The following is a 26,142-nucleotide window of genomic DNA, read 5'->3' as shown; positions in this document are numbered from 1 at the left end:
TCTAACTTTCCATTAGTCTCTGGAACACTGATTCTGCCACACAACTATTCTGTCTCTCCCTAAGTTTTGTAGCTATAGGTGGACTATGCAGATATGGCCTATTACATTTTATTTACACAAGAGAAAAAACTCATCAATGCCAAGAAACTTTCCAAGTGTGACTCTCAAGTAATGCACAGCATTTAGGTAATTTAAGTAGACGACCTCTCAGGATTGGTGCTGCATTTTCCTGTGGGTGTAAGGATGAGTATGTTAGCCTGCCGCTAAAAACGATGCTGATTTCATCAAGTGGCCACTGTAGGTCCTGCTCTGAGATCCATGACTTCACTAGCCCTGGACAGTTGGTTAGGTTTCCCGTGCCAGGCATGATTTCCCTCTTGTTGCCTGGGCTTTAATTCTAGTTAGAAAGCTGTTAGTAACCACCAAGACACTGGTGTGTCACTGTAGACAGATGCCCCATGTGAACATGTACAAAATCCAGCAAGCCTCCTTTCCCTGGCAATTGTTTGAAAAATGAAACTAATTACATCACTAAGTCTTAGATTATCCTTAATCGGCATACGAACCAAGTCCCAGTCGAGAGTGACATAATTGTTTCCTCTCTTTCTGCTCCTTTCTGTGGCAACTTGCACAGCATGACTTTGTGGATCTTTGGGCTTTTATTTTGATTTCTGAGACAGGGTCCACTATGTAGCCTACACTTGCTTGAACTCATGTTCCTCATGCCTCAGTCTCCCCTGCTCGGGATTACACGTATGTGCTAGCATATCAGATGCCTTTCTTGTCCCTGTGACCAAATATCTGACAAAGCAACCTAAGGAGGGAAGATTTACTTTGGATCTGGTCTGACAGTATGTAGTACATGGTGGAAAGAAAAACAGTGTGGACCTCACGTCTGTGAGAGTATGTGTGACACGGCTCACACGCGTGTGGACTTCACGTCTGTGAGAGTATGTGGCTGACACGGCTCACACGCGTGTGGACTTCACGTCTGTGAGAGTATGTGGCTGACACGGCTCACACGCGTGTGGACTTCACGTCTGTGAGAGTATGTGGCTGACACGGCTCACACGTGTGTGGACTTCATGTCTGTGAATGTGGCTGGCACTGCTCACACCGTGATGCCCAGGAAGTATCTGGCTTTCTTGCTTTTCCTATGTGTTCCTTCTAACACCCTAGCCCATATGATCGTAGGCCTTCATTCAGGGTAAATTCGCCCTTTCAGCTATATGTCTGTGGAAATACCCTCACAAGGTACCAGAAAGAAGTCTCTGTGTTGATTTTAACTTATGACGAAGATTAATAATCACTTGTTCACCCTATGTCCACTTAACACCAAAACATGTTATTTTTAAACAATGGCATTTCAATTCTAGCCTCTAAAGTTAATCGCACATCAAAGTGTTTCTAGTTCATCTGACATTTTGCCCGCTCTTGAGACTCTTTCCCTCCTATTGGGTTGTTTTGGTCAGTCTCAATATTCGCCTCCTCTTGGATCACATTTTGTCTCGTTTGGCCGACGTCTCTTGGGGACCTGCTCTTTTTCAAAGAGGAAATGGAAGGGGAGTTGATGTGTGGGAGAAGGGAGGTCAGAGGAGCTAGGAGGAACGGAGGAAAGAAGAACTGTGGTTGGGGTATATTGTTTAAGTGATTATACTTTCAATTTTTAAAGAAGTTCATAATCTAACAGATACCATTTTGGAAGCCATTAAGTCTATAGCAGGCACTTGAAACCCTGAGACTAGTCAGAATCCCCACCACAGGGAAAGTAACCATAGATTTGAGGCACGGAAAACGTAAACTCTGGGGCACTTCAGCTCTTAGGGATGAGCTAAAGAAATGGAGAGGCCAAACAGAAGAGTAAGTTCAGAAACTAAACTGAGACTCAAGCAGAGAGCAATGCAGGAGGAAAGGCAGAGTCTGTGCTAAAGATAAAAGCAGGTAGTAGAAAATGGAGCACTTCCTGTGGATTGCAGCTCTGGCCTCTGAAACATAAGACAAAGCCATCAACTAAGGTAGGAATGAGTGAGCAGTGCCTGAGGATGAGGAGAGGGGAAGTGGTGTGAAGTGTCCAGGAGTGAGCAGAGCCTGGGGCTGGGGATGAGAAGAGGGCTGTGAAGTCATCAGGAGTGAGCAGTTCCTGTGTCTGGAGGAGAGGGAAAGTGGTGTGAAGTGATCAGGAATGAGCAGTGCCCGGGGCTTCAGAAGAGAGCAAGGTATGGAGTGATCGGGAGTGAAAATGATACTGAAAACGGGAATTAGGATTTTCTCAGTGTTGGCAGCTATGGAGGCATGGGGTCACAGACACTGAGAACATGTGATTGTTGAGGGGGATAACGTGTGGCTAGCATCTCCTCTAGGGCTCAAGAAACACCATGGAAGAGGCAGAAAACGTCTAAGAGACAAAGAGCTGGGGAATGTCACTACACTCACAAACACACAACAGTTAGCTATGGTTTCCTTGCACTGAGCCTGCACAGGTCCAACCCTGTCTACAATCAGTCAGCTCATGAGCTCCACCCTTGCTGAACTATTGGCTTCTAATAGATTTTGGGAGAGAGGGAATGTCGTGGCATATCTGTGCACTGTGAAGACTTATTGCTGTGATTGGTTTAATAAAAAGTTGAAAAGCCAATACCTAGGCAGGAGAGATAAGGTGGAGCTTCCAGGCAGTGAGAGAATGGAGGAAAGAAAGCAGAGTTGCCAGTCAGACACTGAGGAAGCAGAATGGACAGAGCAAAGTAGACTGAGCCACATAAAAGAACATAGATTAAAAGCTATGGGATAGTTTAAGATAAAAGAACTTGTTAGGAACAAGCCTAAGTTAAGGCCGAGCTTTCATAATTAATAATAAGTCTCTATGTTGTTGTTTTTGTGTGTGTGTGAGTTGGCAGCCCAAAGAAAAGCCATGTACAGGGCAACTGCTGTCTCAGAAAGAGGGAGGCGTTGTCTTCAGTCGTATACCTACTGGTTAGCTTATGAGGCTCCAATTGCTAGTTCTAAACACATGGTCATGAAAACACCTCTGTTTAGACTAAGTGATCACAAGACAACATAAAAGGACATGAAGGTGAGAGTGAGATTTGTAAAGAGGGAATGGTGGGACATAAGGAGGAAAGGAAGGGACATAAAGAATGGCGTGGGTTGAAAATAAACAGAATGTGTTACATGTGCATATGAAATTCCCAAATAAAAAATTAGTTAATAAACAGTTATATTGGGTTGTTAATTTCCAATTCCGTCTTTTTCATTTCTAAAATGCTTGTTCTGTACCCCCTTTAATTGTGCTCTTGCTGTTGATTTCATCTTTGGATTCTATTAGCTCATCTATTTGGAATATTGTAATTTTCTTCTTTACTTTATTGTTTATGATAATGATACTTCCATTTCAGCTTTCTTATTTTATTTTCAGTGTATGGATTTATGTCTGTGCACCACCTGTGTGCCTGGCACCTCAAAAACCAAAAAAGGGCATCAGATCCTTTTTAATTGAAGTTACATGTGATTGTGAGCTGCCATGTGGTTGCTGGGATTCAAACCCAGGTCCTCTGAAAGAGCAGCAAGTACTCCTAACCAAAGCCCATCTCCCCATCTTTGCTTATGATACTCTTTATGTCTACTCACTTGATCTGGCTTGTACTTTCACACATGCCCATCGACCTTGGGTTGAAATCTGTTCTCTTGAAGAGTGAGGGCATATGCCAAAGGACTCTGCATCCTTCTACCATATACAAAGACATTTGCTCATCCATGTTCATTGCTACTCTGTTTGTAATAACCAGAAACTAGAAACAACCTACATGTCCATCAACAGATGAACAGATAAGGAAAATGTGGCACATTTATGTAATGGAATATTATTCATCTGTCAGGAAAAATGAAATTTGCAGAAAAATGGATGGAACTAGAAAAAAATATCATCATGAGTGAGGCAACCCCGACCCTTAAAGACAAATACAATATATATTCTCTTATACGCGAATGTCAGCTTTCAAGTCTTCTACAGACTTCTACAATCTAGACAACCACAGATATTAAGTGTAGAGTAAAGGACTAGTAGGGAGGGGAGTATCTCCCAAGGAAGGGAAATGGAATAGTTATGGAGAGATAAGGGACTGACTGGAAGAAGAGGATTAAACATGGAGCTGGCGTGAAGAGGAGAGTCTCACTGGGTATATAAACCATAATTAAGTGTAAGTCCCATGCCAAGTGAGCACAAAACAAACTCAATAGTATTTTTGTTCATTTTTTTTGTCTTGCATTGTTTTATCTGGGTATTTTTTTAAATCCTACAGGTGTTTTGCTTATATAATATGGTTTCTGATGTTGTGTTTTTAAGATGTGTGTGTGTTTCTTGTGTTATTTCACTGGTTTATTTTTCTTGCCTGTTTGTTTTCTAAAGAGATGGAGTAGAAGACATGGAATTGTATGGATGGAGATGAGGAGAATCTAAGAGGAGATGTGTGAGGGATCAGAGTGTATAACATACTTGCCTTCATTTAAAAAGAAACAAACAAAGAAAATCTTTCAATAAAGGCAGAAACATGGGAAAGGGACTATAGGGAGGTGGATGGGAGAGAGGATAGAAGGGAGATAAACGAAGATGGCCTTGAGAATAAACATCATGTGCTATATTCATATATGAAAATTGTCAAGGAACAAAACTAATAAAAAGAAAATCTGTTGGCTCTGCAAAAAAAAAAAAAAAAAAAGTGAGGCTCCGGAAGAAACCCTGAGCAGAAATTCTGTGAATAGATGGGACTTTTTTTTTTTTTTGACTTATTCACTAATGTTAGATTTGGGGTGCTAGATTACTGGACATCCTAGCTACCAACAGATGTTTTCTCTTGTGTTGGAAAGTCTTACCATGGAGCAGCTATCTAGTTCTTATTGAGGGTTTCCTTATATCATCAGACTTGACTTAGGAAATGAGAGAAAAGAGGAACAACCATAATACTTAGGTTATGTATGTTACAGCTTTGTTTTGCATATCCCTGCTTTCAGCTGTGCCCAAGGTCACAGTCTGTCATTAAACCCCCCTGGAAACAACCTCCAGCATCCATCACTATGATCACAGAGCCTACAACAAAGTGAAGGATGACAGTTTACTACACACTCCTGTGCTCAGCCCACCTGCAGCTCCCCATTCTCAGAAGCAAGAGAAATCCTGTTCTGGCTTGGGGACATGATTTAGCCCCTCCACATGTTCCTCTTTTTTATCTCGGGGTTCTGTTTCTTCAGGTCTTCTTAGCTTGATATTATTCCCCTACCTGAGTAACGACCGCAGGGTATTTGCTTCGCTCCCTTTGCAGAGACACTTGCACATCAATATTGAGTGCAGCCCGACTCAAAGTAGCTAAGCTATAGAGCCAGGCTATGTGACTGTCTACTGAGAAAGAGATAAAGAAAATATCTTGTACATATGGACTCGATTTCAGCTATAAACAATAAAATTGTGTTGTTTCCAAGAGGGTAGATGCAACTGGAGAGAATCATATTATGCAGAGTAAGCCAATCTCAGAAAGATAAATATTGCACATTTTTACCCATTAGTGTATCCTGGATTGGAGGTATGTACTTAAAATGGTAAGTGTAGAGATGGCATGAAAGGAGAATCGAACTGCCCTAGGAGACAAAGGGGACTGGCTGGAGGGATGACTGAAGGTGGTCAGACACCACAGTCTGAATATGCTCAAAGTACATTACACTCTTGCATTAAAATTTACTTCTGGATTTTAATACCATGCAGATCTATTTAAATATATTATGAATAAAACAAAAATATTGTGAGACATGATGTAATAGTTGTGTAAATACACTATCTTTGGGGATATGGTTGCACAAGTTCCCCCCAAAAAGCATCTGTTTCCCACTCTCAAATTCCAAATTACATTGTGTTTCCACCTCTCTTAGTCTTCTTCCATTTGGGATGTAACAGTTTTTATTAAATCTGCATTGCCATTTTCTGGAGTATTCAATGACAGTGAAAGTTAATTCATATATGCTGTCCATCTTACTTAATAAGAACTTGCCTCATTCATCTTTAATCTGTATTACAGTATGAGCCATGAGTCACTTTGGGTACATTTTATTATTAGGTCTTGTTATATTTTCAAAGACTAAATGAAAATTTTTGGTAGCATAAGCTCTCTCATTCATTACTTATCTGTCCATGCACTGAACTCATTCTAACACAACAATTACATTCCTTCTGGTCTACCAACACATCTGTGATATTAAGATTGAGTTATAGTTCTAATAAAGTTTGGTATTCATTGTTCTTCTGAGAAGAGCCTCAAATAGATAATGGCAGCAAATTTAATATCACATGTCGTCTTTTTTACAGAATTGAAGATGCTGTCCTTTTTAAAAATCTAGTTACAGGAATATCTAATCTCATCTTTTCCTCTAGTTCATGACAGGAACCATCAGTAACCAGTAAACGTGGATCATATTAATGCTTTCTAACATGCAGCAGCCGTCAATAAGATCATTCGTTACTAGGTGAAGTACATGGAGCACTATGGACAGATGGGGGTACCACACGCATGTGCCATCTCAATGACATGCACGTGACTGCAATCTCCCTGGCAGCCAAGCCCGACATATGGCTAAATATCAATTACAGGGACTGAGAGGCTTCTATGGCTCTGTAACTCCCATTACTGACAGTTTGATTGTAACGGTATCTGAACAAAGAGGTTGAAGAATAACACTGGGTTTTTGTTTCTTTCTCTCTTTGTTCTTTCTTTCTGTTTTTGAAACAGGGTCCTAATATGTAGTCTTGGCTGACCTAGAATGCCTGTATAGACCAACTTGCCCTTGAACTCACAGATATCCATATGTTTTTGACTCCTGAGTGCTGGTGTTAAAGATGTATGTCATCATACCTGGCATGTCCTTTTTTAATTTTTTAATTAATTCTTTTATATTTTATGCTTTGATCATATTCATCTTTGCCCTGTCTCCTCCCAGAGACACCTGTCTTCTCTACTGTCTTAGCTAGGGTCTATTGCTGTGAAGAAACCTGTCTTCCCTAATGTCTTAGGGTTTCAATTGCTGTGAAGAGACACCTGTCTTCCCTACTGTCCTAGCTAGGGTTTCTATTGTTGTGAAGAGACACCATACCATGGAAACTCTTATTAGGAAAACATTTAATCTTATAAGGAAAACATTCAACTGTGGTGTCTCACTTACAGTTCAGAGGTTTGGTCCATCATCGCCATAGTGGGAAGCAAGACAGCACTCAGGCAGACATGGTGCTGAAGCGAGAGCCCTTACATCCTGACTCACAGGCAAGAGAAAGTGGTCTAAGACACTGGGTGTGTCTTGAGCATATATGAGATCTCAAAGCCTGCCTCTACAGTGACACACTTCCTCAAACAAAGTCACACCTCCTAATAGTGCCACTCCCTTTGGAGCCCACAAATTATCACACCTACCCATCCAACTTTTTGTCCTCTTTTTTTTTTAACACCAATGGTGTTCAATTTCTGCTACCCATATATTCTTGGATATGTGAGCTTCCACTGAAGCGTGGTTGACTTACAGGCTACACTCCTAAAGAACACAAACTCCTCCTTTCCCAGTAGCTAACATCTCCAGTTATGGGTGGGACATTGTGCTCGCCTCTCTCTGCATGCTTCACTTTGGTTTTGCTTGAACTTGTACAGGATTTTGGGTATGCTGTCAGGACTGCTACAAGTGCAGGTGCAGCTGTACTTTTGTGGCCAGAAGACACCATTTTCTTGTAGTCATCCTCAACCTTACCACTCTTTCCTTCCCAAAATGATCCATAAGCCTTGACAGGAGAATGGCAGATGACAGATGTCCCATTCAGGCAGTCTCTTAATCTCTTTACCTTGATCAGTTGTGGATCTCTGTATTAATTGCCATCTACTGCAAGAAGCTTCTCTAATGAGGGGAGAGAGAGAGAGAGAGAGAGAGAGATCCCTATAAAGATAAGTCATTCAGAGTTCCTTGACCCCTTGTGGGCTGATCTATTGAACACCATTCTTGGAAGCCAGTTTGGAAGAAGGAGAGAATGATCTGGGGTTCAGGAGCACAGTGCACATGAATCAGCTTCCGCCTGTTCTGATTCATTAGATCAGTGGCCTATGTTTTGCATTTTTAACAAGATCTCAGTAGTGCTCAGACTGTTGACCACAAGAATTCACTTGGAGAAGTAAAATATAATCAGCTGCTTATATCTCTTTTCTCTCATTAAATTAAGAACTAATCCACGCTCCCTGCCAGCACTGTGCTATAAGCAGATTCTCCATTAAGTTCTTGGATGGAATTTAGAGGAGCAGTACCCATGAAGAGAGAAAGAAACTGTCTGCAGTCATCTATCTCCTTGAGTAAATGATAAATATTTGAAATTCTTTTTATTGTACCTATATGATTGAAACAACTTAATAAAATCTTCATTGGGAACATTCAGAGCTTTGTGCAACCCAAAAGGACACCGTAGTCCTTTTCATCTGAAGGAATGTAACTCGTCAGGAAGATAGGACATTAGCTGTGCAGTAGAAAATGTAAATATCAAATTTTAAGTGACGGTCGACAAGATCAATACCCAAATGATTGCTGTAGATGGCAGAGTACACTTAAATAAGGAAGTAGGAGGTTGTGGCTGGAGAAATCTGGAAAAGATTGAAAAGATAGAGAATGAGAAAGTGGAAAGATGGCTGACTGAATTGAAAGATGGTTAGATGGATGGATGGAGGGAAGGAGGGAGAGAGAGATGGAAGGAAGGAGAGATAGAGGAATGGAGGAGAGGATGGATGGATAGATGGGTGACATATGGATGGACAAAGGGAGGAAGGGAATGAAGGAAGGAAGGAGGGGGAGATAGAGGGATGGAGGAATGGATGGGTGGATAGATGGATGATTGAAGGAGGGAGGAAGGGAGGGAGGGGGTAAATGGAGATCTGAATGGATAGAGGGAGGAAGAGAGGGAGGGAAGGAAGGAAGGAAGGAAGGAAGGAAGGAAGGAAGGAAGGAAGGAAGGAAGGAAGGAAGGAAGGACAGATGATGGATGGATGGGTGAATGGAGAGACGGATGGATGTGCCTCACTATGCCTTGGTACTGTGCAATGGACGGACAGATTAGCAGACTGATAGGTGGGTAGAATGGGTAGATAATCGAGCCTTCTCTCCAAGAGATGTACACGATATGTGCACATCCTTCTGATGTGCTTCTGCATATAAGTAGAACGTACTCATTTGGTTTCATTAGTTTGACCCGTGGTATAATAGCCCCATTTATCCTACAGCACACATCTCAGCGCAGCCTATACCTCAGTAAAAATAAGATGCTCTAACATTGTACTCTGACTCTTATGTTTCCATTTTATGTTTAAAATTCTCTTGGTAGCAAGAAAGCAGGCAGGATTATCTATCCCATGGGGCCTGTAAATTCAGTAGATAGCAACTAGTATTGCCCTTAAAATCAATCACATCCCAGAGTGCTTCAAAATGAACTTTAGCAAATAACACAACTGTGATAAAATTTGCATATCACATTTAAGATATATTTGAGGCTTGTTCTCCCCAGCTCAGCACTTGTCTCCTAAATGAGATTACCCGTACCTGGTAGAAGCAGAGGTGAAGGGCCCTCCACTGAAAAGCCAGCCTGACTGAAACAGGAACAGATAGTGACTCTTTGTCCCATGTGACCCTGGGGACAGAATTTATGCAGATAGCAAAGCTGAAGCTGGATTTTGCAGTTTGAGTTTGGAGCAGGACACACAAGATATCAAGTAGGATTAGTTCTTCTCTTCCTGGTGATTTTATAGTCAGAATATGCAGCCATTTAAGATTATAGAGCGGGAAGCTGTGGCTCATATTCTTTAAAGCCACAACAGTACAGTCGGGAGAGAAAAAAACTCGAAGGAATTCTCACGCTAACTTCTTCACATTCACTCCTTGGACGGATGCTTAGCTCCTACCCCAGCGCACATGTGCCTCACTGCTCTTTGCACTCTCAAAACCTCCTCCTTCTGTGCCTTTGTGCCTTGCTTCTCAAGACAGACCCGGAAGCAACTCTTAACATCTATGCACCAAACGCAAGGGCCCCAAGTTCATAAAAGAAACACTGCTCTGGCTAAAATCACACACTGACCCCCACACACTGATCATGGGAAACTTCAGTCCCCCATTTTTGCCAACAGACAGGTCATCCAAACAACAACTAAACAGAGAAATTCTGGAGCTAACTCTTGTTATAAACCAAAGGGACTTAACAGGTATTTAGAAAACATTTCACCCACACACAAGAGAATATACCTTCTTCTCAGCACCTCATAGAATTTTCTACAAAGTTGTCCACATATTCAGGGCCAGATTGAGTGAGCGCTTAATTCTACTAGACCATCAAAGAAGATGTAACATCAATACTCCTCAAATTATTCCAAAAAAGAAGCCGAAGAAACATTTCCAAATTCATTTTATAAGGCCCCAGTTACCCTGACACCTAAATGACATAAAGACCCAACAAAAAAAGAAAATTATAGACCAGTGTCTCTTATGAACATATATGCAACATTCTCAATAAAATACTTGCAAACCTTATGCAAAACTCATTAAAAAGATCATCCATTATAATCAAGTAGGCTTTATCCCAGAGATGCAGAGATTGTTCAACATATATAAACAGATAAATGTAATTCACCATATAAACAAACTAAAAGATAAAAACTACATGACATAGAAAGGTCTTTGACAGTATTCAGTGTCCTTTCATGATAAAAATCCCAGAGAGATTAGGAATATAAGGGGCATCTTCAACATAATAAAGTTAACTTACAGCAAACCTACAGCCAACATCAAACTAAATGTAAATAAACTCCAAGAATTTCCACTAAATCTGAAACAAGATTGTCCACTCTCTCCATACCTATTCAATATAGTACTTGAAGGCTTAGCTAGAGCAGTAAGACAATTGTAGGATATCAAAGAGATGCAAATAAGAAGGGGAGATGGTATGATCACCTATATAAGTGACTTTAGAATTTCATCTGAGAAACTCCCCCAGCCAATTAACACTTGAAGCGAAGTAGCTGGATTAAAAAATAACTCACAAAATCAGTAGTTTTCCTATAAACAAATGACAGAAAAAGAAACCAGGGAAACAACAACATTTACAATAGCCTCAAAAAAAATGTTAAGTATCTTGAGATAACTCTAACCAAGCAAATGAAAGACTTGTATGACTAAAAAATGTTAAGACATTGAAGGCAGAAATTGAAGATATCAAGTGGAAATATCTTCCATGCTAATGGGTCAGTAGGATTAAAAAGTGAAACTGTCCATCCCACCAAAGCAATCTGCAGATTCAGTACAATTCCCATCAAACCTACAGTACAGATCTTGAAAGGATAACTTTCAACTTCATATGGAAACATAAAATCCCAGAAAAACTAAAACAATCCTGAAAAGTAAAAGAAGTGCTAGGAATATCACCATATTCCATCTCAAGTTGTACTACAGAGGTATAGTAATAAAGACAGCAAGGTATTGGCATAAAAACAGACACGTTGATCAATTGAATTGAATTAAACACCTAGACATAAATCTACATACCTATAGACACCTGATATTTTGATAAAGAAGCTAGAAATGTACCCTGGAAAAAGCACAACTGATTTATGAGTGTCAAAATGTACACAGTCCTACTTAAATATACCAAAATAACTTTTAAGGTAAGTCTGTTTTTATAATCACATCTTGCTTTGAGGCCAAGTGAGTCACTATAATAACGGTATAAGTTTGCTAGTACATGTACAATAAAAACCATAAGAAAGTATGCAAGTGCTCGAGAAATGGCTCAAGGCTTCTAAGTGCTTGCAGCTCTCTGAGCATCAGCGTTCAGTTCTCAGCACCTACATCTGGTAGGCACAGTTTCCTAACATTCATTTCTTAGTACCTACATCTGGTAGATCACAGTTTCCTAGCGTTCAGTTCTTAGTACCTACATCTGGTAGATCACAGTTTCCTAGCGTTCAGTTCTCAGTACCTACATCTGGTAGATCACAGGTTCCTAGTGTTCAGTTCTCAGTACCTACATCTGGTAGATTACAGTTTCTAGAACTAGCACTCCAGAGGATCTGATGTCCTCTTCCAGCCTTCCTGGGTGCACACACACACAGACATGAGTAAATAATAAAATATAAACAGTTGTAAAAGACAATTTCTGAAAAGACATATGTAATCTCCTGTAGTAGATTGGTAGATCCAAATTCCCCTCCTAAATGGGCCCATTTTACATCTTTATTAAAAGTTTGGCTTGTGTTCTTTGGTCTAAGACTGGACAGAAAATCAGCAGCCATCAGTAACTGAAACGAGATCTTCAAGGACTGAGGAGGAGGAGTGAAGAAAAGGACACCAGCACAATGTCAACAAGTTCAAACCCTGAGACACATGCTTGACCTCAGGGTCAACTATAGCCATGTGCATATTCCCCGTCAGATCTCAAAGGCCTACAGCTGTCGTGGTTAGCAGAGAGACGGAGAAGGGACATGGGGAGATGAGGGATGACTCAGTCCTAACAATCACATTGTAACTTCACAATCCTTCTATGCTTAATTTCCAAAACCCAAGTTTATAGACAGAAGCCGCCCAGCTAGCCCGTAAGTATAACCCATGTGCAAAGTTGTTAGTAAGCCGCTGGGCTGGCGAAACCACATGTGACTCATTTGGCTCTGATTTTAAGAAAATTCATTCCTTTCCTGGGTGTGCAGGTGAGTGGTGGAGAGCCTAACGCAGCTGCTATACCAGCAGGGGCTGGGTTTCAATGCTTTAGGGAGTGTGGACTAGAGAACGGCACTAAGCTCAGCGGGGCTCTCCTACCAACTAAGACGCCCCATTTAGGTCCCTGTTGAACTCTGCTCTTCAATCTTACATTGTACAGATTTGTGTTTCAGTTGAGAGTACTCTTCAAAAGTTTCTTGAGTTGCTCTGTGGACGCTGTCTTTCTATTGTGTTGCCATGAGTGATCCTTGAATCCATAGCTGTGTTTAGTCCAAGGATTCTTTTCTTTTGTAGAAGTATTTGTAAAGCTGCAGCTCTCAACGATCGGATTGTGTTCTTTGTAAACAACATCCTTGACTGTAAGGGGTTTGCTTCTCAGTTCCTGTTGCAGAGTCCTAGAGAGGCTGCTAGCCAGAGTCGGGGTCTCAGTGGGAGGGGCTAAAGTCGTAAAAAGAGGTGAAGGTATATAGCATCTAGGGATATTAAACCACAAAAGCAGGTTTGTGCTGGTTTGCCTCTGAGCATTCTGTTCCCCTGGCAACTGGAATCCAGATCACATTCTTCTCAGCATGTCTCAGTCTGACTCTCACAGCTTAACGCTTCCTGAAGAGTTTTCACAAACCAACTTCTGAGCTGTTCCAGAGCAAAACAGTCAAAAACGTTATCAGGCCCTTTGTTCGTCTGAATAAAAAAAACATGATAAACTTTTTGCTTCCAGTGATCTTTAGCTTGTAAACATTTTTCTTCCATGAGGCTGACAGAGAATAAATATAAATCAAGAAAATTTACCAATGGCGCCTAAGAGGGCAGGTTCAGGAGCTGTGTCCACTTCTCCTTGGTAGAATCAAATCCTCAAGCAGAGGTCCCTTTCTCTTCTAGTGCCCTATGATCTCAGAGAAAAAACTCCAGGCTGTTAGGTTTGTCATTCATTCCTGGGGAATTTTCGAGATGGACTAGTAAACCGGTCGGCAGCTTCACTCATCCTGTTGGCACAGCCCACATTGCTCTCCCTGACTCCTTGTATCTGTCCCCACTGAGGCAATTTCAGATTCCTCTTTTGGGAATATAATCTTTGGTCACACTTTTTAAGGTTCTCCTTCTTATTGACCTAAATTCTGAGACGATTCTGATCATCCTAGCAACAGGACGAGGGACGTTCCCTGTACTCCTGCCCCCGATCGTTGGATCTTCTTCCTCTTTGTGAAAATGTCCTTCATTTCACATGATTGCCTGTGTCTCCTGCAATACTAAAATATGGGCTTTTATTGTAGCCCCCAAGCTCTGCACCTTCCTCATCCCACATAGAAACCTCATCTAAGCAGAAGTGGTTCATTATCATTGCAGAAAACCTGTTCATGTTGGCTTACCCGCATTATGCTTAAAGTGTGCTTTGATCTCAAGGTCCAGACACCTTCTCCAGCCCGGGCTTATGTCCTACCATACAGAATAGAAGATGAATGTGCCCAGAGGGAGGAAGGACCAAGCTACTTTTGCTTTATACCTTGCTCTCTCTTCCCTTTTCCAGTGAAAAACAGCCTTCTGACTTTACCTTCTGACAAGTTTATCAGTTCCTGATAGAAAGAAACAGTCTACGTGAAACATGTGCACTAAAAGTGTCCACCATTTAGTAGATCTCCCTTTCTTCACTGGGAAATAAAGGAGAAGTATAAATATCTAAAAACATCAGACCTTGATGTGACCTTTTTAAATTAAATATCATCCTTTAACATGTGGAAATCTTACGTGGTAAGTTGTTTTCAGGTTGGCTACAGTTAAGGCACACAACCCCAAACAGGATATACTTGTGTGACTTTAGCAGAATTAGGAATGCCAGACTGATATTCTAAAACACAGAGAGGGGCACTGAGGTCTCCTTTCTCAACTGGTATTTAAATTCCCCTCTTGTGTATATGAATTTGTGTACTTCTCTTTTTCTTTCTTTCTTCTGTATTCCTTCCTTTTTCTCTTTCTTGCATACTTTCCTGATAGACACAATTATATTGCTGTTTTCTCTGCCACCACAGTGTACATGACCTTGAACCATTCCCAGCCCATCATTATGGCCAGTCTACCGAGACCAATGTTCCATCCTCACCTGGCCCTTTAGCAGCCTTTTCCTCTTAAGATTATGAGCAGCCAAATATGAATTTTTTCCTGAAATACGGGTTTAGATTCCCTTGCTGGTTTGTCATGGCGACTGCCTAGCCAACTTCCCACTTGAATCCTACTCCGGCCTCTCTTCTAACCCAGTTTCTCCAGCTTCGACAAATCCTTTGTAAAACTGTCAATGGTAGATCTATTACTCCATCTGGAGCCAATGTCCCACTTTCTGCTTCAAGGTCTGCACAGAGAACCCTGCCTCCTCCAGAGGCTTGTAACACCTGCCAAGTCTGTGTGCCACATGAGGTAACTCTCACCATGCCACAGAGAACAGCACAGAACCATAACCAGCCTCCTGCAATTAGTAATATACCATAAAAGGAGGAATAAAATACAGAATAATATGTAATCATGCTGTGTATGAATCTAGCCATGAAAATGAAGGGAAACTACACTAGCGGTATGGAAAGGCACTCCTATGATAAAACAAGTATAAAAACAACATTCAAACATCATTTTAAAGCAATAGGTTCCAAAGGACGAGTGTGGGCTCTCACACTGGCGTTCTTTAAAAGCTCTGTGAGCTCTCCGTGGGTCACTCCAGAACATACAAGCAAAGCAGATGGATTGGGAAAAAAAAATACTTTTCGGTTTTTCACTATTTAATAAGTCTGACCTCACTTACGAAAAGATTAATACAATATTTCTATGTACATAGGGTGTAAAACCATGAAGAAATAACACTAAGTAAATATATGCTCTCTGGAATCCTAAAGAAAATAATCTGTTTCTATTGTGTTTTATTATAATTAATATAAAATAAAGTGTGTGCTATCAAAGTAAAGGTTATCAAATAAAAAGAAGAAACTTCTTTCAAGATCACTCAAAGACGTCTAGTTGATGTCACTAAACCATCTGTGGAAACAGTCTGCTTAATGAGGTTAAAATGGCAAGTTATACCCCATGGGGGAAGTTATGCCATGAAAAATTACATATTAAAGATGCAGGCAACCACCAACATAAACATTGTAACCCAAAGCTGGGTGGAAAGAAACCCAGAAAGGACTACAAATGATTTCTTTCTTCCTCAGTAAAAATGCTCCATTTTCAAAGAAACAATCTCCTGAGAAAATTAGGAGCATGGATATCACGGGGGAGGATAGAAGGAGAGAGGGGAGGAAGGGAGGAAGCAGAGAAAAGTATATAAAAACGATTTTTTAAAGTTTCATTTTCATCACTGTCCTAGAAATAGAAAGAAATTTCATTTGCTAACCACAGACACTGAGAGTAACAATTAATAAATGGGACCTCCTGAAACGGAAAAGCTTCTGTAAAGCAAAGGACACGGTCAACAAGACAAAATGACAACCAACAGAATGGGAAAAGATCGTCACCAACCCCACATCAGACAGAGGTTTGATCTCCAAAATATACAAAGAACTCAAGAAATTGGTCATCAAAAGAACTCATAATCCAATAAAAAAAAATGGAGTACAGACCTAAACAGAGAACTCTCAACAGAGGAATCTAAAACAGCTAAAAGACACTTAAGGAAATGTTCAACATCCTTAGTCATCAGAGAAATGCAAATCAAAACAACTCTGAGATTCCATCTTACACCTGTAAGAATGGCCAAGATCAAAAACACTGATGAAAATTTACGCTGGAGAGGTTGTGGGGAAAAGGAAACACTTCTGCATTGCTGGTGGAAATGCAAGCTGGTACAACCCCTTTGGTTGTCAGTGTGGTGATTTCTCAGAAAATTAGAAAACAACCTTCCTCAAGACCCAGTAATACCACTTTTGGGTATATATCCCAAGGATGCTCAATCATGCCACAAGGACATGTGTTCAACTATGTTTATAGTAGCATTGTTTGTCATAGCCAGAATTTGGAAACAACCTAAATGCCACTTGACTGATGGATAAGGAAAATGTGGTAATTTACACAATGGAGTACTACACAGCAGAAAAAAATAACGACATCTTAAATTTTGCAGGAAAATGGATGGAGCTAGAAAACATTATTTTGAGTGAGGTATTCCAGACACAGAAAGACAATTATCACATGTACTCACTCATAGGTGGTTTTTAAACATAAAGCAAAGAAAGCCAGCCCACAAACCACAATCCCAGAGAACTTAGACAACAATGAGGACACTAAAAGAGACTTACGTATATCTAATCTACATGAGAAGTATAAAAAGACAAGATCTCCTGAGTAAATTGGGAGCATGAGGACCTTGGGGGAGGGTTGAAGGGAAGAGGCCAGAAGGGAATGAGAGAAAAATATAGAGCTCAATAAAAATCAATAAAAATATGTAAATAAATCCTTTAAAAAAGAAAAGAAAAACTTTCTCTATGTTAAAAATATGTAAGTGTTTCTGGGAAATCTAATTGATCCCATTTAACAAGAAATATCAGTCTGGGAGAAGAACGGACAAGAAATGCTGAATAATTAACCTAGAAATGTTGAAGAGAGTAAGCACTGATGACAACCCAAGTGTGAGTGAAGGGATAGAAGCAAAATGAGAGACGAGGCTGCTCTGAATCTTTGAAGCATGCTTGCTTTCCCCCATTTCCTTCTACTGGGCCTTCTCTTCCCACTCTTTTCTAAATATTTTTAATTTTAAGAGTCCTCACTCAGTCAGAAATCCTTCTACATTTTCCTGGATGGCTAACACTTTTTGAGTGACAGATGTATTTACAATTCCGACATAATTAAAGGGAGGAAGTGAAGGAAGAAAATCTAGAGATGTATTTGCATTTGTGACTGAGACGTCAGTCTGGGGAGGGACATATACAAGGAATAAAAATGATTTGGTCAGCCACCAGCCTGAGTTGCTGGCAGAAAGAAAGGACAGTGTGTTTAAGACCCTTCTGCTCTGCCTCACACCCCCATCCTTATTTATATGTAAATATTTGCAAATCTACCTACGGAAAGAGATATATATGTGATGTTTCTCCTAAGGTAGTATCATTTTTTCTTTTTGTTTGCTATCCACACAGCAAAATAACACTCAAAGTAGTAGAGATACACTCTCCCTCCCTCTCTTCACAGGGAAGTCAGGTGTGGCTGAGGGCCTTGTGTTGAGTGAAAACCTTGTAAACCCTGTCCATGCCTTAAAATGTTCAATGGCAAGATTAACATCTGATGGTGATGCCTACAGCCATGCCTAGATCTAGATATGATAATCAAAGGCAGCCAGCAAGATGCTTTTGCAGAGCTAGAGAGAGTTTATTAGAATCTATTTGTGAGATTCCAAGAGCTATTTGAGGTTGCCAGAAAGGGAAACAGAAAAGCGAGTTGTGGTAGAGATCACCAAAGATCAGATAATGAAAATATCCTCCAAATAGAAATGAAATAGCAGGCTTCCAAAAGTGTGTGATAGTCTATAATAGACAAAATTTATCTTTCACTCATAAACTCGAGAGCTCGGGGAATGCAGATTTCGTGTGCATGGGCCTTGCTCTTGCTTAACCAAGAAAATCCCGAGTTGAAACAGATTAACTGATGGTCTCTTCCCAGATCTACCTGACTGATGCTTATTTATTTCTTTCTGATCATTATATAGTCAGCAAAACAGTTTTCTCCCTTGACAATGGGTATCTATCTACCTTGGTGTTGGTGTGGGAGGAGGTACTAATGTGAGTATTTATGAATTAGGATCTCAAAGTATAATCACATATTGATTGACTGTCAGGAATGAATTAATCACAAGCATATCCTACCACCTGCCTCGTAGCTAGGAGATTGTCTGTAAGACATAATGGAATCTCTTTATAAAAATACATTCAGTTCATACTCTCAGCACCCACTGTGTTCCGTGATTTTACCAACATATGTAATAAATTCCTCCTTCCTAAACAGTGACTTCCACAGCCAGCTTGAGTCATTATTTCCACACCCGAACTGCGCTGTTTTCAGAACATTCTCTCCAGCCTCTGTATCTATTTCACGCCCCTTGCATTTGAACTGCCACCACCTAGAAGAGCATCCTCCCGCGTTCCTTATCTAGACTCCGGACTCCATCAGTACAGGTCACATTCACCGTCCGTTTCCTTCTCAAGAGTAAGTACTGGCCTCATTGTTTTCAGTCCCCACAAGGAGCTGTGACACCGGCCTCTTATCTGCGTGGCTATCTTTATTAATGCCCCCTTCCCACTCTGCCACAGGAAGACGGGGTCATGTGGAGTTCTAAGCCGGGTGGCCTCCGAACCCTTGGACACGCTCTTTTGATAATGAGCACTAATGATGCATTAGCTTTCCTGATGAATGTGGTTCTGCTCCGTTTCATCTCGCCTATTAATTTTGTTGCCAATATTCCCTTAAGGATGCTTATTTCCATAGATAATTTTTCAGGCTTTGATTTATTTCTTTTTACCATTTTACTAAACTTCTGCATGGTTTCTAACATGACATTTAACAAATACAATGGCAAATATACTTTCTTTAATTTTAAAGAAAAACAGCAAAAGGGGCTAGAGGAATGGCCTCACGGTTTGCAGTGCTAGCTGTGAAGGCATGAGGACCTGAATGTGGACCCTTGGCAACATTGGGTGTGGCGACCAACAGCTGTAGAACTAAACTTCAGGCCCATTCAGCAACAGAGAAATCATGCCTGGTACTGAAAAATTAGCAGCTTCTTATGGCTAGTAAGGTCATAGACCTTAGAAGCGAATCTACTACTAACACTTTGCTAGACTAGCATAATTCCTAACTCCATTCTAAATCTTAATATTGCACCCACAGGTAAGTGTATCCGTGAGTCCTCATCAAAGAAAGAAAGCTGTTTATTGATGAAAACCATAACCAGATGCAGTTCAGAAATCACAGATGATGGGGAGCACAGCCCCAGCAGATACATCGACACCACAGCTCCTGCCTGCCTCTATGACTCAGGAAACCTTGTAAACATGAAAACAGGAAGATTGTGTCTGAATAGAAGGAAGTCTGCTGTGAAACAGTCTCTCCCAGAAATGGCTGCATACACAAGACCAGAGCAGTAGCAATCCCAATGGACATGTATGTTAATGGAGAAGGGGGGAAGTTTCACTGGTTCCCACCTATACACAAATAAGCACAGACAGCCAATAACTTCTGGGAGAAGAGGAATTGGCCTCTTCCCGGCGTCAGGCCCATTAGTGGTTGCCTAATGCAGACTGGCCAGCACTGAAGCAATATGCACACTAGCAACAAAAGCAGACTCAGTGGGTTCAGAGTACATACATATGTCACACATGCATGTGTGTGTAACAAACAATGATAATCAAAGAAAAGGAGATTTTAACAGCCTGAAAGTTAGGAGGACATGGGATATGTTTGAAGGACAGTAGTTGAAAGGGGCGGAAGGAAGGAAGGAAGGAAGGAAGGAAGGAAGGAAGGAAGGAAGGAAGGAAGGAAGGAAGGGGATAGAATGGTGTGGTTCTGTTTCAATTAAAAACACACTAAAATAATTAAAAGAAAAATATTTCAATGAAAAAAAGTCAAAATAGGCTTTCTGTGCCAAACCCTTCACACACACACACACACACACGACCACCTCAAGCCTAGAGCTACTGTGTACACCAGGTGCATTCTTCTTTTACAAGACAGTTTCTTAGAGAAAGCCGCTTGCAGGCATTATTAAAATCCCACCGTGGATGGTCCTGGCGTGGGATCTCTATAATTTAAACATCCCCTTCACCAAATGCTCACATTACAAATAAATACGTCTACTGTTTCTGTACATCTATGAAGATGTGCTTTGTGTATCTGAGAGAAGAGGAGCAAACAAACAGAAATGTTGAGCTAGATCTGTTACATTCCAGCCCGCGGTTAACAAGTGCAAATGGGTTTGTTTCCTGGTTAGCCACCGATGATAAGGAAGATAGTGAGAACTCAAAGCTCTGACTGTGTAAGAGTGAGCCATGGGCTTGGTATGATGGGATGAACGTACAAGTGAGTTTGCTGGGTATAGTGAGCACCAGCTGGGCACACAGGGAGAGCAGGCGGCATGACAAGCTTTCCAAAAGAGGAGGAGGGAAGGTCGTCTTGACCCCTGGATGAGAGATGAGAATGAAAGCACTGTCTTTAGGCTTTTCTGGAGCTAACTTTACTTTTCCCGGATGCCCTCTGATGATTTATATCCATAGCCTCATAAATAAAACGCTACTGCTCTTATCTGTGAACTATTCCTCTCTATGTTGTTAAATCCATAGCTTAGTGCCAATTTTCTATGCTACATATGACACGACTAAAGACCCCAACAAATTTCATTTTCTTTCAGTGAGATCTCCCAAGATTAATGTAAACTACATGCAAAAAGAAGGCAGTATACTGGTCACGTCCCTTGCTATCATCTATCAATTGGCTGCTGGTGCCACCTAGTGTCATACTGTGGTGTTACAGCTTGACAAAACAACCTGTGGTTTCAGCTCTGAAAGGCAAGTTGTAATTAATGGTTTCTAATATAAATCAATTATTCTGAGGAAATATCCCATGATATGACATGTGTAGCAAGTCTTCTATAGAATATCTTTAAGTTAAATAATTATTTTAACAATTTAAACCTATCAAAATAAAAATCAAAACATAAACATTGTATCCTAGGATTCTAGTTCTTTTCTTTCCTCAAGATAAGGGCAACTCCATCCAGGAACAGAAAGCAAATTGGCTTAAAAATTAGCATTAAGAATATCTTTAAAAGCCGGGTGGCGGTGCCCGACTTTAATCCCAGCACTCGGGAGGCAGAGGCAGGTGTATCTCTGTGAGTTCAAGGCCAGCCTGGTCTACAGAGCTAGTTCCAGGACAGGTTCCAAAGCTACATAGAAACCCTGTCTCAATATACCAAAAATAATAAATGCCTTTAATCTACCTGCAATTTTTTACATGTCGACACCCAGTTTTGCCAACACCGTTTGTTGAAGATACAGTAGAAAAACTTTGCATGCCCCTAATCTCATAAGGCTACCATTACAGAACAGGAGGCAAATAGTAAATACAAAAGCAAACAAATCACAGTATCATGCCAGACAGCGAGAGCTCCAGAGGTCTACCATGAGAAGTGCATCAGAGTGAGGGGACAGGGAGCAACCGGAACTTTTCCTTCATCGACAAACGAGAAAATGCCTAAGTGTGAAGATCTAGAAATAGAAGGTTCTTGCAGAGAATGAACAGGCAATGCACACGACCAAAAGCGGGGACTGGCTGAGCATGCTTTAGAAGAGACTAGCAGTGGCAGGATTAGCTGAAGAGAGAAAACCAGTAAAGGCTGGCAGGTTGGGAAAGACCCTTGGGAGGGAGAAGGGCAGCGTAATTTTGAAGATGTTGTGAGCACTCAGAACAGGAAGGGGATGTGAGCGCAGCTAAAGAGTCAGAGGGAGTGAGCTGTGGTGCGGAGCACGGAGCGGAGCCATTCGGAAAAGAATCCGAAAACTGCTCCCCGAGAAAATTCTGCTCAAATGTAACAAAGGCCAGCAAGATAGCTCAGTGGGTAAAAGAACTAACCATGCAAGTCCTATCACCCGAATTCAGTCCTCTGAGGATCCCCAGAAGATCTGATCCTGAGAATTCTTCCTCCCTACACATGCATGGTGCACGTGCACCCTCACATGCACATAACCAAGTAAAAATTATAAGCAAAATATTAGTGAAATTAACATAATCCTCAAAGTGCAGAGCAAGAATGGCCATTGGGGTGGCCAATGGGAATCAAGCAGAGGTGAGACTTTAAGAAGGGAATATGTACGTTGTTACTACGGTTACCATGTAGCTTATATTTAAAGTCATGAGACTGATGAGAAAGTAAAAAGCATGAACTCTAGGGACTGGGTTTTGACTGCTTCACTATCTAAAAAGAGGTTTTTGGGAAAATATGTACTTGCCAAGCAGTGGTGGCACATATATTTAATCCCGGCACTTGGGAAGCAGAGGCATACAGATCTCTGAGTTCAAGGCCAGCCTGGTATACAGAGTGAGTTCCAGGATGTCCAGGGTTACACAGAGAAACCCTACTTGAAAAGAAGGAAGGAAGGAAGGAAGGAAGGAAGGAAGGAAGGAAGGAAGGAAGGAAGGAAGGAAGGAAAAAAGGAAGGAAAAAAGGAAGGAAAAAAGGAAGGAAAAAAGGAAGGAAAAAAAGGAGAAAGGAAAGAAGGAATAAAAAAGGAAAGGTGCACTTGAGAGTTGCACAGGATAAAAAAGGAAAATTAGAAGAAAACAAAAGAAATTCAAATAACTGCTAGTCTTTCTATCTAACTAGTAAGTCTCCTAAGTGAGCTGGCAGTTGACTGTGTAAGCTTCTTAATCATTTCACCATTGACAGCCATTAGAAATCTGTCTAAGAAATATCACAAAATCTTAAACAAATTATACACCAAGAACTGGTGTCTAATTGACTAACGTCAATCACTCCATCAGTCAGAGTTATTTGCAGGTTCTTGTCTAGCTGTATTATTAAGTTCTCTTCCTTATCTACTTGACAGGCATACCTCTAATTGACAGATGTGTGTTATACATCATTATCATTGACGAGGTTGCTCTTAGAAATAACAGGCTCTCTAAAATCATCTCACGGTGTAAACAGTAGATCCGCCCTCCAAAAGCCATTGCTACTTTTTAGACTAATGCAAAATTATACATTCCCCTGTTCTCAAGCTTGCTAGGTAAGATTTAAATATATTTCTTGCTTATTAGTCAGGCAGGGTGCTATCAGAAATTATCACAGACTGGGTGGGTTAAACAACAAAATTATTTCCCACAGATTGGGAAGCCAGGAAGTCCAAAATCTAGATGTGGTTGATTTTGTTCCTGGTGGGAGCTCTTTCTCACCTACTAACTTGGCTGCCTACTTCTGTGTCCCCATCTGGCAGAGTTCTCATCACCTAATTAGCATCCAAGTCCCACTCAAGATTTTGTTTAACTTAAACGTGCTTCTTTACTCCAAATACAGTTTCTTCCGGGGTTGAAGTCTGGGGAGGCACAGTTCAGTCCTCGCACTCTCATGAACTGATAGATAAACTGTAAAGTTGTGTGTCCGTGTGCTGAGGGCATGTGACACAGAAGGCATGCCATCCCCAGAGTTACAGTTTGAAATTTGTTAAATACCAACAGGTGGTGTCCTTCAATCACAAGTATCCTAACCTATCATAGCAATGTAAGAGTGGTTAAAAAAGTAATGCACTTGATTGACTCTGAAAGCTGTTAAGTATCCCTGCTCTCCTGGAGCATACATTCTAGCAAGGCCAGCAACACAGAAAATAAAAACACAGATAATTAGCATGACAAATATGCCAATAAAATCCATCTTTATTATTATTTCTCCCTTTATCTCTTTGAATATAATAATGGTAAGATTTCAGACTAAGATGTTGGGTTTAAGTCCCCATGAACACACATAGGTGAAAAGAAAAATAAATAAGACCATATACACAATAACCTCCACTCCTGCATGAAACCATCTCAGTGAATGATTTATCAAACCAGGTGAGCTCATTTATGAAGCACGATTAATAAAAATTCAGAGGGATCTTGGAAAAAATATAGTTTGTTTTCTTTTTTAAAAAAATTGAAAATAAAAACCTAGAACTGTCTCAACATTAGCAAATATATAATTAACAGGTTACTATGGAACAAATGGATCAGACCCAAAATACAAGAGCGGTGAGATTAAATAACTGTAGAAAGTATTATTCTAGTTCTGCATAGCACAATAGTAACAGGCAAATGAAAATGAAAAATCTATGGACTCAGTATGGAATTTTTCATCATGTTAAAGAAAATTCTCAAACATTTAAACATTTTCAAATGTGTGTGTGTGTTTTATGTGCATGTTTGTATGGGTCTGTACATGCTTGATTTTAGGGTACATGAAGGCCAGAGGTTGCTATTAGGTGTTGTCTTAGTTAGGATCACCATTTCTGTGATGAAACACCATAACCAAAGCAACTTGGGGAGGAAAGGGTTTATTTCACTCACAGTTTCATATCATCAAAAGCAGTGAGAGCAACAACTCACACAGGGCAGGAAGCTGGAGGCAGGACCTCTTTCATTGGCCATGTTTGCTCCCCATGGCTAGCTCACCTGCTTCCTTATGGGACCCAGGACCAGCAACCCAAGGATGGCACCATCCACAATGGACTAGGTCCTCCCCTACCAATCACCAATTAAGAATACGATATACAGGCTTGCCCACAGCTCTTCCTCTGGAGGCATCTGCTCAAGTGAGGTTTCAGATGCCTTTAACTTGCGTCACGTTGACATAAAACCACCAAGCTTCTTTGACATTCACCTGATTTTTTAAAGATGGGGCTTATCAATTCAGCTAGGCTTCCAGACGAATGAGCTATCGGATCTGCTAGTTTCTGCCGTCCTTCCTGCCACCTCTCGGTGCTGTGGTTATAGATTTGGCACTCGCCACTCCCACTTTTTTTTATAGATACTGACAATCTGAACTCATGTCCTCGTCCTTGTACCTCAGGTACTTTACCCACTAAGTCATCTCGGCAATCCCTAGAAACTTGAACCTTCACGTAGATATTTGTAACCTAACAAAAGATTATCAAAATCTGTTAGGCTATTTTAAATTACCTTTATTTACCTGAATAGGGACTTGGCTGGACATTGTGGTAGGTGGAGCTTTGAGTTGGGACTGTGGTCAGCTCTGTCCTGCCAACCCATTCTCAAATAACCACACAGAGACTCAATATAATCATAAATACTTGGCTGATAGTTTAGGCTTGTTACTAACTAGTTCTCACAGTCTAAATTAATCCATATATCTTATATGAGTTCTACCACATGGTTCATGATGTGTTATGTCATTTTGACATGTCCTGTTTCCTCTGCGTCTGGCTTGCAACTTCCCCAACTCTTCCCTTCTTCTTAGCATTTTCCTAGTCTAGTCTCGCCCAGACTCTTCCTGCCCAGCTATAGGTCAGTCAGTTCTTCATTAACCAATGAGAGTAATACATATTTACAGTGTGCAAAGATTGTGCCACAGCACATTGTCATCATCATGTTTGCACAGGTCACTTTTGCACTCTATATTTTTTCCTTCAAAGATCTATAAGTGAACACCATAAGAAAGATTCTATTTTTGTTTCTAGTAATAAGGCTGAAAGGGAGAACTTTTTATGTTTTGAGTGAGTTTACATCAACTGTTCATTTGATTGTGTCATAATTAGCTTTCATTGCCAACTTGACACAGCCTGGTTTACCCAAGAAGGGAGTCTCAATGGAAAGACAGTTTGGATCAGTTTGGCCTGAGTGCTTGTCAATGGGAATTTGCTTGATTGTCAATTGAACTGTGAG

The 26,142-nt window shown here is 40.7% G+C and overlaps 1 long non-coding RNA gene across 1 annotated transcript in view; it reads right to left on the bottom strand.

Moving 5' to 3' along the window:
* The window catches only part of LOC126509689 (uncharacterized), a 101,980-nt gene that overhangs the window by 14,895 nt on the left and 60,943 nt on the right, over positions 1–26,142 (bottom strand). The gene's annotated exons all lie outside the window — the stretch shown is intronic.

The sequence above is a fragment of the Alexandromys fortis genome, unplaced genomic scaffold (genome assembly GCF_014885135.2).
Source record: "Alexandromys fortis isolate MF-2015 unplaced genomic scaffold, M_Fortis_MF-2015_v1.1 scaffold_87, whole genome shotgun sequence".
NCBI classification, from domain to species: Eukaryota; Metazoa; Chordata; class Mammalia; order Rodentia; family Cricetidae; genus Alexandromys; species Alexandromys fortis.
Note: the sequence above shows the minus strand (reverse complement) of the source record. Positions and strands in the feature narration are given on the sequence as shown.